The sequence below is a fragment of the Nelumbo lutea genome, chromosome 1, assembly GCF_056320005.1.
Source record: "Nelumbo lutea isolate HS-2025 chromosome 1, American lotus-T2T, whole genome shotgun sequence".
Lineage (NCBI taxonomy): Eukaryota > Viridiplantae > Streptophyta > Magnoliopsida > Proteales > Nelumbonaceae > Nelumbo > Nelumbo lutea.
Genome location: NC_142684.1, coordinates 78,948,166 through 78,963,582, shown reverse-complemented (window position 1 = coordinate 78,963,582; position 15,417 = coordinate 78,948,166). Strand labels below are relative to the sequence as shown.

The 15,417-nt window shown below is 37.5% G+C and overlaps 1 long non-coding RNA gene across 1 annotated transcript; it reads left to right on the top strand.

Moving 5' to 3' along the window:
* The first annotated feature begins 6,399 nt into the window (after positions 1-6,399).
* Positions 6,400-8,160, top strand: LOC148875588 (uncharacterized). The gene is made up of 2 exons (XR_016107280.1): positions 6,400-7,033; positions 7,955-8,160. It is a non-coding gene; the product is annotated as an uncharacterized LOC148875588 (long non-coding RNA).
* Positions 8,161-15,417: the final 7,257 nt, after the last annotated feature.

Genomic DNA, 15,417 nt, shown 5'->3' with positions numbered 1-15,417 from the left:
ATTCCCCAAATCTATCCAACAGCTAAAAATATTTTAAACTAACATGAGTCTCATAAGTGTCCAGTTTATGGGGTAATTACACAAAACCACATCAATTATAATATGAAACAATTATATACTTTTATTCATTTACAATAAATGTATTTGTATATCAATATGATTGGAGTTAAGGACATACACTATCTAACAGTGCTCTTCTCCTACTCGTAGATTGAACACATCAGCCTCAAACATCAATAAAATTACCTCATTGCCCCTGGCCCCATCCTTGGCGACAACAAATTCAATTATATAGAATCTCAAATTTAAAATCGAATTTTGAGTAACATTTACACACCTTATTTCCCTTTTGTGTCATTGTGTTTCCATTTCTATTTCTCCTCTCCATCCACGACCCTTCCCCTCACAAACCCCCTGTCCGGTGTACAGACTCCAGAGTCTCTTTCTCGATTGGACGGTGAGGTTCTCCATGAACAAAGACCAAGTCAGCTCCGCTTTTCTGGTTTAGTTGGATTGGTATCTTTGGTGAGGTTGCCGCTTCCACTTGACCACCCACCTCATCCGATTATTTTATTATTATTTATCCTTTAACAGTGCATTTGCGTCCGATTTCCTTGTATTTAACATTGATTAGTCTCCCCTGCTGGGTGGTGGGCTACCCGTTACCTCTTTTTTTTTTTTTTATTCTTTTCTTCCTTTGGCTAAAGACAGAATTGCCGGCTATTGATCCGACGTCGAAAACACCTCAAACCCGCCTGCATCCACGCTAAAAAATAACTATGTTGGATTGGAGGCGAGTAGATAAGGCGACCAGTCTCAGTCTAGATTGATTTCGATTTGGGTGTTGTTTGGGCATTGTCCACCCAATTCACATTCAGCTGATCCTTAACCCTACAATCGACGAGTAAACAGGCTTTATTAAGTTGCAAAATGCAAACTACAATGCTTTTCGATGGGCGCGGAGTGGTACGTTGCATGACATCGTCCACAGACACCCAACCCATATTAAAGTTTCAAGTATATCCGATCCACGTTTTTGTTTTATTGGATAAAGCGTAAGGAAAATATTCATTACTATGAGGCCAAGACCATTTAGACTGACAAAAAGCAGAAATGACAAATCCACATACACGATTTGCGCTTTTTATATGATATATAGATATATAAGAAGGATTCCGTTTTTTATAAAGAAGGATTTGGTGAAGGCAACTTGGACTCATATGGACTTTTGGGGCGTCCAAATGCAGGCCCCACCAAACCAAATTTTGCGGGACGTGAGACGCTATTAGAAATATATAAGAATAATGAACTCCATTGCATATTAAAAATCCGAGGCCTTGGGCTCTTGGCCCAGGTCCCTAAGGCTTAGTCCACACAAACCTTATCGTCCAGGAATCAAAATTCTACAGACGTTATCAAATATCAATGATGGCACTATAAAGGACAAAAAAGTAAAATTCGGCATTGCTTTCAACTCTATTTTTATGGGAAACGTTTTTTAGGTGGATGTTTTTATATTCTTGATTGGCTTTTTTGTACATAGGATGACGTGGCCACTCCACCGAATATGGATAGGTGAATCACTCGTGTTACCTTCTAGCTAGATTTGTCGCGTGTGTTTAGGGCTCGTATCGTATTCACATTGGCTGTGAAGTGTGTGTGGATTCCAGATTTTAGTGTTTTGGGGACTGGAATCAGGCTGATGCCGATGCAGCCATGACAGTTTTCCCCACAGGGCCACGTGGGCAATCCTTTCCTCTTAGATAACCACGTGTGGCAAATCCAGATCATCTAATTGGAAGGGATAGGCCATCTGGTACAATCGTGAGGTCATATGCCCCACCCCCAGCTTGTAATATTGGATACACGGACAATATGCCTCTGAGCTCCATAAAAGAGAGAGAAAGTGGTTGGACCCACAAATTAAGAGAAGCCATTATGAAAAGGTTACGAGACTAAATCAGCCTCTCACAAAACTGCCCCCAAAACTGCCCCCACAATGTATTTGAAACATCTTTTGATGATGATATCATCATTTTTGGTTTATCATCAGGAAATATTTCCAAATACATAGAGGAAACGTGCTATAAGACATTGTGGGGGGGCTGATTTGAACTCGAAGTTATAGCTTATGCATCGTTTAAATTATATCTCTTATTTCAACTACTAAGGTTGTATTTGAAATTGATGTATTTTAAAATTAATAAGATTTTATATCGATTACCAATGTAAAATTATACTCCATCCAAATTCATTCAAAACGGAATCCGATATAAATTATTATTAATTTACATCGCATCCAATGCAGCCTAAAGATCTGAAACTACTAAAGTAGCACATTGAAGCCCATGTGCCCATGTCCATGTGATAATAATGTAGATTGTAGAGTAGGGACTAGGGAAGGGAATGTATGGCAAGCATAGAGGCAGTTAGCAGTTACAATGAAGAAAAGTTGGGAAAAAAATGGATTCATCAAACACGAAGCCAACAAAAAGAACGCCTTTGGCCTTGCTGCATGGATGACTGTCACGTAAATATGAGGCAGTGAATCACAATATCACAATCACTACATACAAAGAAATTGTCAAATGAAGCCACACCAACTATGACCTACCTAAACACATGTATAACTAAGGTCCTGTATTTCTAATTTTTTTAGCCCCCCCCAATTCATTAAAATTTGACTAGCGGAGGTGCCCTGTTTCGCAGGGGCTGGAATGAAATCGTTGATCAAGTTTGTGATAAAAAACCGTTGAATCAGTTAATGATTCATTGACCTAAGTAGTTGAACCATCAACCCGTTGATCCGTAAAATGATTTTTGACCATTTTTTATTTTTTTTAATTGGGAACCATTCAGACAATTGGTTCCGTTTTATCCAATCTCGATTTCTAGCCAAAAATTATTGAATCGGTCAATGATCCATTGACCCGGGTGGTCGAACCATTGACCCGTTCAATGGTTATTGGTCTTTTTTTTATTTTTTTATTTTTGTTGTTAAAATGGGCCATCCATTTAAACCGAACAGTCGAACCATCGACCTGAAAACCGATGGCCAAAATAATTCCATTTTTAGGTCGTATGAGTCACATGCTCGAATGATATAACATATATGGTACTGCTTAATGGACCTCACACACTCAAAATTTTGCCTGTAATTTTTGTTGTCATAATGGGTGGTCCTTTTTTATTTTTTTAATTGGGAATCGTCCAGGCAACCAATTCCATTGTACCCCAATCTCAATCACTAGCCAAAAATCATTGAATCGGTCAATGGGTCATTGACCGATTCAATGGTTTTTGGCCATTTTTTATTTTTTATTTTTTTTTTGTCAAAACGGGCCATTCGTTCGAACTGGATGGTCGAACCGTCGACTCGAAAACCGGTGGCCAGAACGGTTCCATTTTCGTGTCGTATAAGTCACACGCTCGAATGACATAACATCATGGTTTTTAAAACCGACCTAGAGACCAAACTGGTCAAGGGGCTGATTATCGGGTAAAACGGTCCAACCATTCGAACCGGATAGTCGAACCATCGACCCAAAAAACAGTGGCTAGAACGGTTCCTTTTTTAGGTCATATGAGCCACACGCTCGAATGACATAACATCATGGTTTTTAAAACCGACCCAAAGACCAAACCGATCAGGGGTCCAGTTACTGGGTTGAACGGTCAACTGTTCTAACAAAACTGTTCGAACGGTTCAATATAATAACTATTATATATTTATATAATTAGATAATTATATAAACAATATTTATATAATTAGATAATTATAATAACAATATTTATAATTATATTTAATACCTATTATATATTTATGTAACAATATTTATATAATTAATAAGAAATTGGATTAACAATATTTATAATAATTATTATATATTTATATAATTAAATAATTATAATAACAATATTTATAATTATATATAATAACTATTATATATCTAACAATATTGATATAATTAATGAAAAATGGGATTAACAATATTTATAATAACTATTATATATTTATATAATTAGATAATTATCTAACAATTGGGAAATGGATCTCTCGAGATTCCATTTGGAGAGAGCATCCCAATCCTATGGTTGTTGAACAGCAAACACGGATTGCTACCAAATCCGGGGGTGAAAGTAGCCTGGAGTTGACCTCACACGTTTCGCGTAGTAATGTGGTAATAAATTCTACAACCGGAAAACATGTCAGGCTAGCATTTCCAATAGATAAATGTCCGGTGGCTTCCGGCTGAATCAGAGAAGCAAAGATAATATTTTATTGGGTATAATCAACGCGGTAGATGCAGAGATCCTACAAGCAACAAGCAACACCATAAGCATTGTAGAACCGGTAACATCTAACATGAAATCTTATATATATAGGGGTGGTCTCATGGCAGCCCTTCAATATATATATATATATATATATATATATATATATATATATATATATATATATATTTGGGTCGACAGTTCGACTGTCCGATTCGAATGAATAATCGGTTTTGATAATAAAAATTATAAATAAAAAATTATAGAATCGTTCTAGTTTGAACGGATTATCTGTTATGACAATAAAAATTATAAGGAAAAAATTGAGTGTGTGAGGTCCATTAAGCAATATCATATGTATTATGTCATTTGAGTGTGTGACTCATATGACCTAAAAGCGGAACCATTATAGCCATCGGTTTTTAGGTCAACAGTTCGACCATCCGGTTTGAACAAACGTACGACCCATTCTGTCAATAAAAGATAAAAAAATAAAAAATGGCCAAAAGCCATTGAACATGTCGACGATTCGACCACTCAGGTCAATGGGTCATTGACCGATTCAACGGTTTTTGGCTAGGGACTAGGATTAGGGTAAAACGGAATCAGTTGCCTCAATGATTCCCAATTTAAAAAAATGGCAATTCAACCATCCAGTTCAACGGACAGCCCGTTCTGACAACAAAAATTACAAGCAAAATATTCATTGTATGACGTCTATTAAGCAGTATCATACGTGTTATGTCATTCGAGTGTGTGACTCATACAACCTGAAAAATGGAACCGTTATGACTATTGGTTTTCGAGTTGATGGTTGGACAGTCCAATTCGAACGGATGGCCTGTTCTGACAACAACGGCCAAAAACCATTGAACGGGTCAACAAGTTGGTAGTTCGACTGCCTAAGTCAATGGGTTGTTGACCGATTCAATGGTTTTTTCCTAGGGATCGGGATTGGGATAAAACGGAACCAGTTTCCTGGATGGTTCCCAATTAAAAAAAAATAAAAAAAAAAACGATCAAAAACCATTGAATGGGTCAACGAGTCGACAGTTCGATTGTCCGAGTCAATGGGTCATTGAGTGATTCAACGGTTTTTGTCCAAGGACCGAGATTGGGGTAAAATGAAACTAGTTGCCTAGACGGTTCCCGGGCCGAAATCTCCATCCAGGTCAATGGTGGTTCGAAAACCATGGTTTTTTGTGCTTTTGGATTTTCATTATTCAAAGGTTTCTTTTACTATTGACTATATTCGAGCGTATGCGGTATGTTACTTTTTTTTTCATTTCCTGCTTTTGTTTTGTTTTGTTTAGTTTTTTTGTATTTCATCTTCTTCTTCAAGATCCACCAAAACGGTCTAGGGTTTACTACCATTTTATTTCATTCTTTTTATTTTCTCTTTGAATTTTGTTGTGCAATATTTTTTTTTCTTACAAGACGATACGCTTTTGTCTCTTTCTTTGATTGCATGTATATTTAGCTCCATTTCAAACTAAAACTTTGAATTTGGTTTTCTATTTTTTTCTATATCAACGATTCGATCATCCGATTTGAACAAAAGGCCTATTCTAATAACAAAAATTAAAAAAATAAAAATAACCAAAAACCATTAAACGAATTAAATCCCATATCAACGATTTTTAACCAATGAGCAAGCTAGGATGAATGATCTTTCAAATCGAATGAGATTTCTCGATATAAAACAAAGGACATGTATGATCATATTAATTCTTTTATATGAAATGTCAGCAAACAATATTTACTATTTAAAAAACGAACACTTATAAGCTTCAACACTTGCATACTTATAATTGCGATTGCGAGTTTAAATAACAATATTGCAATTCCAACCGAGGCGAATCAGGGACCTTCGCTAGTTAAATAATTAATTAGAAATAAAGTCACGTATCTTCCGCAATCCACATCTAAGCAATTCAATTAGCCGTCTTGCCCTGGACATTTTTGTCCGATCATTTTAGCTGAAATTATGATATTACCACTACCTAGCCTCGATCTAAAACAGAACTCGGAATGACGAGGGCATTGTCAGTAATAAGATGAGATATTTTGGTTAGTTGTTAAACATGGGAGAATGCTAAAACCTCCTCAACATGTGGGAGAAATAAAATAAAATTATTTCTATAGAAGTTGTTGGCGTGTCATCAAAATTCATAACCCGTGGATTCTAGAGAGCACTGTTTCTCAGTTTTCCGTGTGTCCGAGAGAAACGAAGATACATAATATACAGAGAGAAGAAGAAGAAGAAGATCCAAGAAAAATGAAAAAAGTTGGTACAGTTCGAAGATGGAAGAAGTTGTAGATACTGACAAAGTGAGCTATTCCTCATCCCTTCCTCCTTCCCTGACTTGTGGTTCTCCTTTTCCTCTTGCCGTTTCACTTTCCGGCCGGCCAATAGAAAGATGAGGTTCTCGCGGAATTTGCGGAACTTGATTTCCTGCTGTGGCCCATTTGCACGTCCGGCGGTGGCAACGACTCCACCGCGCGAAGAGACCCGCTCTCTGGTGCAGCAATCCCGATCATCGGTTACAACAGTAACCGAGCGTTTCCCTTGCACAAAACGCACCAACTCGATCTCGACAACTCAGTGGCGCCCTTCGCTTTGTGCAATTTCCGAGGACAACGTCATCGCCGCCGTGGTCACTAAGGCAGAACAAAAGGTCAAATCCGGCAAGAAAGCGGCGAGGAAGGCTGGATCCAGGGCCAAGGCCCGCGTCCGTAGCTACAGTGACGAATATCGGTAATTCATAACCCCTTTTCCTTAACAATACGACTCTGTTTGGATGTTGTTGGATGACGATTGAATACTGAATACCCTCCCCCCAAACACCACCACCCTTGATATGATCAAAGAGGCAGTCGAGTCATTTTTGTATGCATTTAAATTGAATTTGTATCGCTTGGTTACTTGTATTTTAATATTTTGTGCATGAAATTCCACCACGTTGTTTGTTTACTACGTATTTATAATCCTGAATTTCCTCGACTGATTTCTGATTCTTTATTCTTCGAAAATTTTTACCCTCAGAAGAATGGAATCCGAATTGACCACAGTAGCCTTGGATCTTCTAAACTCTTTGGGTGGGTTTGGACCATCGGAGTAAAAAATCGTCAACTGGTTTAATTTGGAGTCTTTTTCCTGCCAACTTTAGGCATTTCTCTTTGTTTTTATTTTTCAAATCCTATTTCAATCTTAGAGAGGGATACTTTAGTCATTTTCTAATAATCGTAAAAATTCACCGGGGTTTTGAGTGGTCAAGCTCTTCCGGTATGTCTTTCCGGCATACGTTCAACAGTAATAAGAGTTTTATAAGTTGGTTAGAACGTCAAGCGTCAACAGCTGAAAATGGGTGAGATTATGATTTATTTATATAAAATTTTCTTTCTGCTTTTGATGAGTAAAAGCATATAATGATGAGAAAAGTGACATTTCAACAAAACAGATAAGATTTCTTTTGACTTCGTTTGCATTCGAATCAATCACTCATGTTACGGGAGGCAGGACAAATGTCTCCGGCCCTACTTAACTGCCCTCAAAACTTTGTGCCTGTGAATGTTAAGAGGCAATATCTTGTTTATTTACTCTAGTAATTGGATAGATTATATGTGCATAATCGCGCTTGGTTTGCTGAATTAATTGAGAAATTTGTGGTGGTTGCAGGCGATCTCCGATGCCGACGGTCATTCCAGCATTCTCTCCGACGGCATTCTTATTTTGAAGGGGTGGTATCTCGCTGGACTACCCATCCAACCGTTTTCTTTGATGAATGTATGCGTTCATAATTTCAGTATTTCACACAAAAATGTTGTAAAGCCTGTGATAGTGTCATTGATCATGTTGTCATAGTAAAGAAATCTATTTCACTATTTTTGTGGCCGTTGATACATTTAGAGAGAGGGAGGGAGGGAGAGATGTGTAAATTGAAGCCGTTATGCAAAACCAATTAAAAACCTGATAAACAGAAGATCTGAGAGAGAGAGAGAGAGAGGACTTTGTGCCAAACTGTTCAATCCACGGTCAGGATTCATTCCACCCCGAGGGTGGAGCTGAGATATTTCTAGGGGTGGATTGAATAGTTAAAACCCCTTCTCTATTTTTCTTTGGGATGGAGACTGGAGGGAGGGGTTCAGCGATTGGTGCTCCCTTTTTTTTTCTTTTTCTTTGGCTCCATGCGGATACACAACGGGGGCCATCGGCCCATCCCCCAACCCTGGTGCGTTTACTAATATTTCCATTCTTTTCCTTTCAAGCTTCTGTTAGCTTAATCAAATTTTCATTAAGCCTTCAGTGAAAAATTGCAAATTGACGGTTGCTCATCATAAAAAAAGTCAACAAAATAGGAGATTAACGGTAGAAATTTACTTGGACCTGGTTATCACAAGTCAAAGGTACAAAGAGATCGATGATGATGTTGGTGAGGAGTCCAGGCCAGGGTTGAGGTGTATATGTTGTAACGGAGCATGAATTCCACAAAATTACAGAAGCATTTCAACCCCTTGGGCTTTGGACTTGTTATGTGCACGACCAACCATGAAGCTTGCAGCCTATATGATTGTTTTCAGCTTTTCGTTTGTTTTCTCGACGAGGAACTGCCCAGCCCAACAAGCAAATGCAGCGGAAGCTGTAATGGTTTCTATGCGCACAGCATAGATCTTGCTTTCACGGAAGAACCAGAGAAAATTTGCAAAGGATTGAGCTGCATGCAGTAGGTTGGAGGTATCTATGCTACTGTGTTCTAGTGAACTGGTATGGTAAGTAGGGGTGTCAATGGACCGGTTTTGGGTTGGACTCCATCCAAATCAAGATCTATTTGGACAGATTGGACGGATCAATAAGACATGTTGAATTTGGATGGACTGAACGGACCAATATAACATATTGGATTGAGCTAATATCTGGTCCATTGATAGAAGATAAGAACATAGGTGTCAATGGACCAGGTTTGAGTTGAAACCATCTAAATTAATAGGAATTTGAACAGATTGAACAATCTCTGGACCGGTCCAAAATGGTCCAAAATATTCATTCGACTGGATTGCACCACGTCCATTTGTAATGGACACACATTGGACTGGACCGGATTGGACCAAATCCAGTCCAATTGACACCCCTAATGGAAAGGCATGATTTTCAGGTCAAGAAACTTTGACGAGTGATTGGCTCCAATGTATGAGGTCCCGGCCCTCTACAACCGTTCGCTTTTTGACAAGTTACTTATCCCTAGTAAATGTTTAGGAAAGATTTATCCAGGTCAACGTTTTTGAACCACTGTTGATTCGAACGGTAGGACCGTTTGGACTGGAAACTAATCACCCAAACAGTTCTAGGTTTACTCCAAACCGTTTTTTAGTGCAAAACCATTGAAAAAGTAAAAGAAATGTCAACCCAAATGGTCGAACCATTGACCCATTTGACTGGGCAATGGTTAGCGGTTTAGTATTTTTTATTTTATTTTAAAATAAAAATAAAACAAAAAAAATGACAAACATATCCTAAGTTCCTATCTACCTTTGATGACTCTCCTCTAGGGTTTTGTTTTGCTAAACCCAAAAGCCCAAAACTACTTCAGGCCTTCACCGAACAGTGGCAACACACTGGCACCTTCCTTCCCGAAATCTGAACAAGCACTTGCGAACGACCAAAGTTCCGACATCTCTGAAGGAACGACTCAATGACATCTTGAAAGGAATGGTTCAACGACATCTCTTGAAGGGGACGGCGACAACCACTATGGACATCCAACCTCCGGCGACCAATCTTCGCTGCGGCTACCGCCAACCAGTCTAGAAGGAGTACAGTGATGACTATTCAAATTTCAGGTAAATAAGTGTGTGTTTTTTCTCTGATCTCTCATTTAGTCATTTGAATGATTTGATCTATGCATTAAGCCATTAACTCTTTTTTTTATTTCTTGCAATACTATGATTTCTCATTTTCTTGTGAAGGAACCAAACCACCATTTGTGCCGGCGACCACTCCATTGGAACTAAGAGCCACTATAGAATCTAAGAATCACATCCCTTGTTTTCCAATTTTGATTTGAAACTTAAACTGGTATATTTCTATCTTATTTGAAGCTTAAAGCCTTAAAATTTGGATTTTATATCATGCATCATGCTTTGTGGTATGCTTGAATCGGTTAATCTTGTATTTCCGGCTCTTTAGCTAGTTTTCTAAAATCTAAATGCTCAAGAAGATAAAGTACTTTGGCCCAATTTCATTTGATTTGTTTGATAGTATATATTTCGGTTTATGAGTTTAATTTTTGGTTGTTTAGCTAGCTTTTAGTTTTATTTTTGATTGTTTAGCTGAATTGTGTAATCATATATTCATATATTCCAGTTTAATTGGTTGTTCAATTTTTTGTTGTTTAGCTGAATTGTGTAATCATATATTCATATATTTGAGTTTAATTAGTTGCTTAATTTTTTGTTGTTCAGTTGAATTGTGTAATCATTTATTCATTTATTTGAGCTTAATTGGTTGTTTAATTTTTAGTTGTTTAGTTGAATTGGTTATTTACTTTAATTTTTGGTTGATGGGTGTTTGTGATTCTTTTGTTGAATAAAAATGGAAGAAAGCACAAAAATGATCAATCTGATCCACAACCAACAACTAAGTTGACCTCCTCAAATGTTATGGCCAAAATTAATCCTACATGGGAGCATGTCACCCTTAAAGTAGATCTTATTAGTGGAGCAAAGTCAATGACATGCATGTATTATCAAAAGACTTTTAAAGGGGGAAGCATTAATAGGATGAAACAACATCTTGCACAAAGAAAATGAGAAATTGCAATTTGTCGAAAAGTACCATATGATGTCAAGTTTAAAATGGACCAGTTGTTAGATGGAATTATTGAAAAAAAGAAGCTTCTAGCTCTAAATTTGGATTGGGTGATTCTAAAACAAGTGATGATGTTGATGTTAGGGAAGTGCATCCATCTAGTATAGATGGGGAGACTTTGAGTAGTTAAGGGAAAAAGTCAAATATACCCTTAGGAAAGGGGAAAGCACCTACAAGACTAATAACTAACCATTTTGCTCCACGAACCACTCTAGGTGCACAACCATCCATTAAGAGTACATTAGCATCTAAGACAATAGTTAAACTTGTAGAGATGAATGTATGATGCTTGCATTCCTTCAAATGCTATTAACTCAAAATATTTTCAACCGATATTGGATGCAATTGCTAGTGTTGGTCTAGGTTATACAACTCTTTCATATTATAGTTGCATGACTAATTTGCTAAGAAATTTGATCAATGAGGTTCAATTGTTTATTAATAAACTTTGTAGGGAGTTGGGATCATTTGGTTGTACCATAATGATTGATGGATGGATAGATACACGTAATCGGACTTTGATAAACTTTTTGGCATACTATTCTAGAGGAATTACATTTATTAAGTCTATAGATGCCTCTGACATGGTTAAGAGTGTAGATAACTTGTTTCGCTTGTTCAAGGAAGTTATAGATTGGATTAAGGTTGAAAATGTTGTTGAAGTTGTCACAGATAATGCATCAAATTATGTAACTACAGGAAGATTATTGGAAGAAGAATTTTCATGGATTTTTTGTCACCTTGTGCAACACATTGCTTGAACTTGATGTTGAAGGAAATTATAGAGATTGAATATATTAAAGATGTGATTCGACGTGCTTCTAAAATAACAAAGTTTGCATACAATCATACTTTAGTATCACCAATGCTAAGGAAGAGACATGGATGGACAAAGATAGTGTGCCCTGGAGCCATCAGCTTTGCAATTAGTTTCATTGCATTAAATTGTATTTTGAAGCACATGCAGAATCTGCAATATTTGGTGACTGATAGAAATTTCAATGAATCTAGATATGCAATAGATGCAAAGGGGAGAAAAGTGATAAAGATTGTATTGGATCCAGTTTTTTACAAATTATGCAAAACAATTATGGATTTCACATCACCACTTGTTAGTACATTGAGAATTGCTGATTCACACAAGAGGCCTGCAATGAGGTATATGTACCATATCATGTTGAAAGCAAAGGAAGCAATTAAAAAATAGTTCCATAATATGAGATCTAAATATGGCCCAGTTTTGCATATTGTTGAAAAAAAGATGAAATAGACAAATGGGTCAAAATCTTCATCTTGTAGGCTATTATCTCAATCCAGCCTTTCAATATGATATAAATTCAAAAATTAAAACCCCAACCGTTATGTCAGTTGTTCTTAATGTCATTGAAAGACTCTGATAAAAATGAAGATGTAAAAATACAGATCAACAAAGAGTTCTCTCTTTTTGAATCTCATCTTGGTGATCTTGGGAGGGACATGGCTTTAAGAGCGATTAAGAGAATGGCTCCAGGTAATAGTTGTTTTCTTTCTTATGACATGTTTGTTATTTTGTTTTTATTATATAATCACTTATTTCATTTTATTTATTTGGTTCTATCATCTATGTAATTTCTAGGTGAATGGTGGATGAAGTTTGGTTGTGGTGTCCTAATTCTTACAAGAGTTGTTGTTCAAAATCTTAGTCAAACTTGTAATTCGTCTAGTTGTGAATGTAACTAGAGTGTTTTTAATGCATTCACACAAAGAGAAAGAATAGGTTGGAGCATCAAAAGCTCAATAATCTTGTATACGTTCATTGTAAATTGCATTTGATGGATGGGTATGCATTTTATGTTTCATAATGCATATTATTTATTACTTATTAGTACCTAATATATTTCTAATTTCTTGTGTCACTCCATCTTACTTTGTCATTTGCAATAATAATTTGTAAGAGACAAATTCAAAAGTTTGACCCAATTGAAGATCATCATATTAATATTTTAGTAGATTGGGTGGTAGATGAGGACAAGAATCCTCTGTTACTTGACAATGTTGAAAAGGATAATATGTTTTGTGGTGATGATACAACAAATTCAATATTGAAACCTCAAACAAATAAGTGATTTAGGGATGAAGATAACTTGATTAATATCATCTCATATTCTTCATTTCATACTTTAGTCTTGAATCTTGAACCTTATAATTAATGTGTGTAGAATTCTAATTTTGTCTATTTATTTTTTTTCGATAACTGTAATTTTTTCAATGAGATATTGGGGAAAAATCTAGGACATGATCATCTAGATGTAGATGAAGATGAAACACAACTCATAGATGAAGGTGAAACACAACCCAAAAATGAGGATGATATACCACTTGGTTTTAGTTGGCTCCATTGATAAAGAGTTTATGGATTTGAAATTTGCACTTGTTAGTTATATTTTAATTTGGTGACTAATCTTTGACACTTCTTAGATTTTAATTTATGAACCTTATGTTTTATATTTACTATTTAATTACAACTCATGAGTTATGGAGACTTGAAAAGGTTACTTAATTTCATGTTATTGTTTCTTGTTTTATGGTAGTTTAATTTGGCACTCTTGCACTATTATACTTTTATGATAGTTTAACAAAGAACTCAAGTATAAATTCAAGAACTCAATCAAGAAGTCAAGAACTCATGAACTCAATAACTCAACCAAGGGCTATTACTTCATTGGAAATTGTTGTCCTAAGGTGAGTCTCTTTTCATATCTAAATTGTATAAGTTGGGTTAGAATACTATTTTGTCTTATTTTCATATTATGTATTTATGAACCTCATGTAAAGAATATAAAAAGAAAAGCTGAGAGAGCAGATTCATGAGGCACTTATTCGAATTTCAGGTCATCAAATGAAAGTACACAATACTTCTTTTGAAATAATCCAGCTTTTAAGAAGAAGGGAAAATCACTCTATTTCACTTAGAATTAGGAAACATATTTTTATTTTTTTATTTTTTCTTTTTTTTTTATTTTGCAATTTTCTATGGAATACAAGTTACAGGTTTATCATCTGCAAAAAAAAAAAAAGTGAAAAACCATAACTGATGGAGCGCGATCTGGCCGGTCCTAGCTGCCCGCGGCCTTGCTTCTGAACGTGGTAGCAGGGAACCTGAAACGGAGGAGATGGGGAAACTCCGGGGGGAACCCGGTGTAGAGGCTCTGAAGCTCAAGTTAGAATCCTTCAAAAGCAAGGTAATACCAGATAGCGTAGAGTTTGCATACCTCATTTGTCGGGGGGCAGGGGGCTCTTATAATCACTTCGTGCACTCGCCCTGAGGCCCTTGTCAGGTCGGGTATGATTACCCTTGTGTTTGTCAATTCGGCCGTCGTCATTTCTGCTGGGACAGAACCGTCATTGCCTAACCGTCTTTCTAACTGGAGATGGCGGTGTTAGTGGCAGTGGCAGGTGGCCAATTAGAGTGTGACCGCCAAACGTCAGATCCCAAGTCAGTCAGACGCGGCGCCCTCGGGCACGGACTTCCTTAGTGTCAGGCATGGTATGACTTGTTTGGTTTTGGTGCCCAGAAGGTGATGCGAAGTGTTGAGCGAGGCGAAGTCTTGAGCTCGGAGGTATCTATAGGGCAGGTTAGTTCGGCGAGGTGTATCCCGAACTGTTACAAGGTGGCCAGCTCGGCGAGGTGTATCCCGAACTGTTACAAGGTGGCCAGTTCAGCGAGGTATATCCCGAGCTGTTACAAGGTGGGTCAATCCGGCGAAGTGTATCCCGAGCTGTTACAAAGTGGGTCAGTTCGGCGAAGTGTATCCCAAGCTGTTACAAAGTGGGTCAGTTCGGCGAAGTGTATCCCGAGCTGTTACAAAGTTGGCCAGTTCGGCGAGGTATACCCCGAGCTGTTACAAAGGGTGAGTTCGGGCCCCCCGTAGGGAGTTCGGTCCGCTGGTGTCCCCTTGTTCCCGCCTAGGCTTGGCCCCTTTTGCCGAGTTGTTGTTTCTGCCACATGTCATGTAATAGTGAGGTCGGGCAAAATCTTCCTTCATCAATTTCCCCCCACTCCTTGCGCCGAGGGTCTTGCCACGGTGCGGGGAGTTTTGCGAGGTAGCAGGTGGATTTGTCCCGTCCTTCGAATCTTCACTGCGCGAGTTGCTTTTGCTAGGGTTCTTTCGGTTTCCGAGAAGGCTGGAAACGTGCTTACTCAAGAATGCTGATGGTTGTGACAGTGCGCGTTTTAAATTTCAAACCAATTCGCGCCGCTGGGACGTGATAGCGGGTCATTTCAAAAAGGCGCGCCA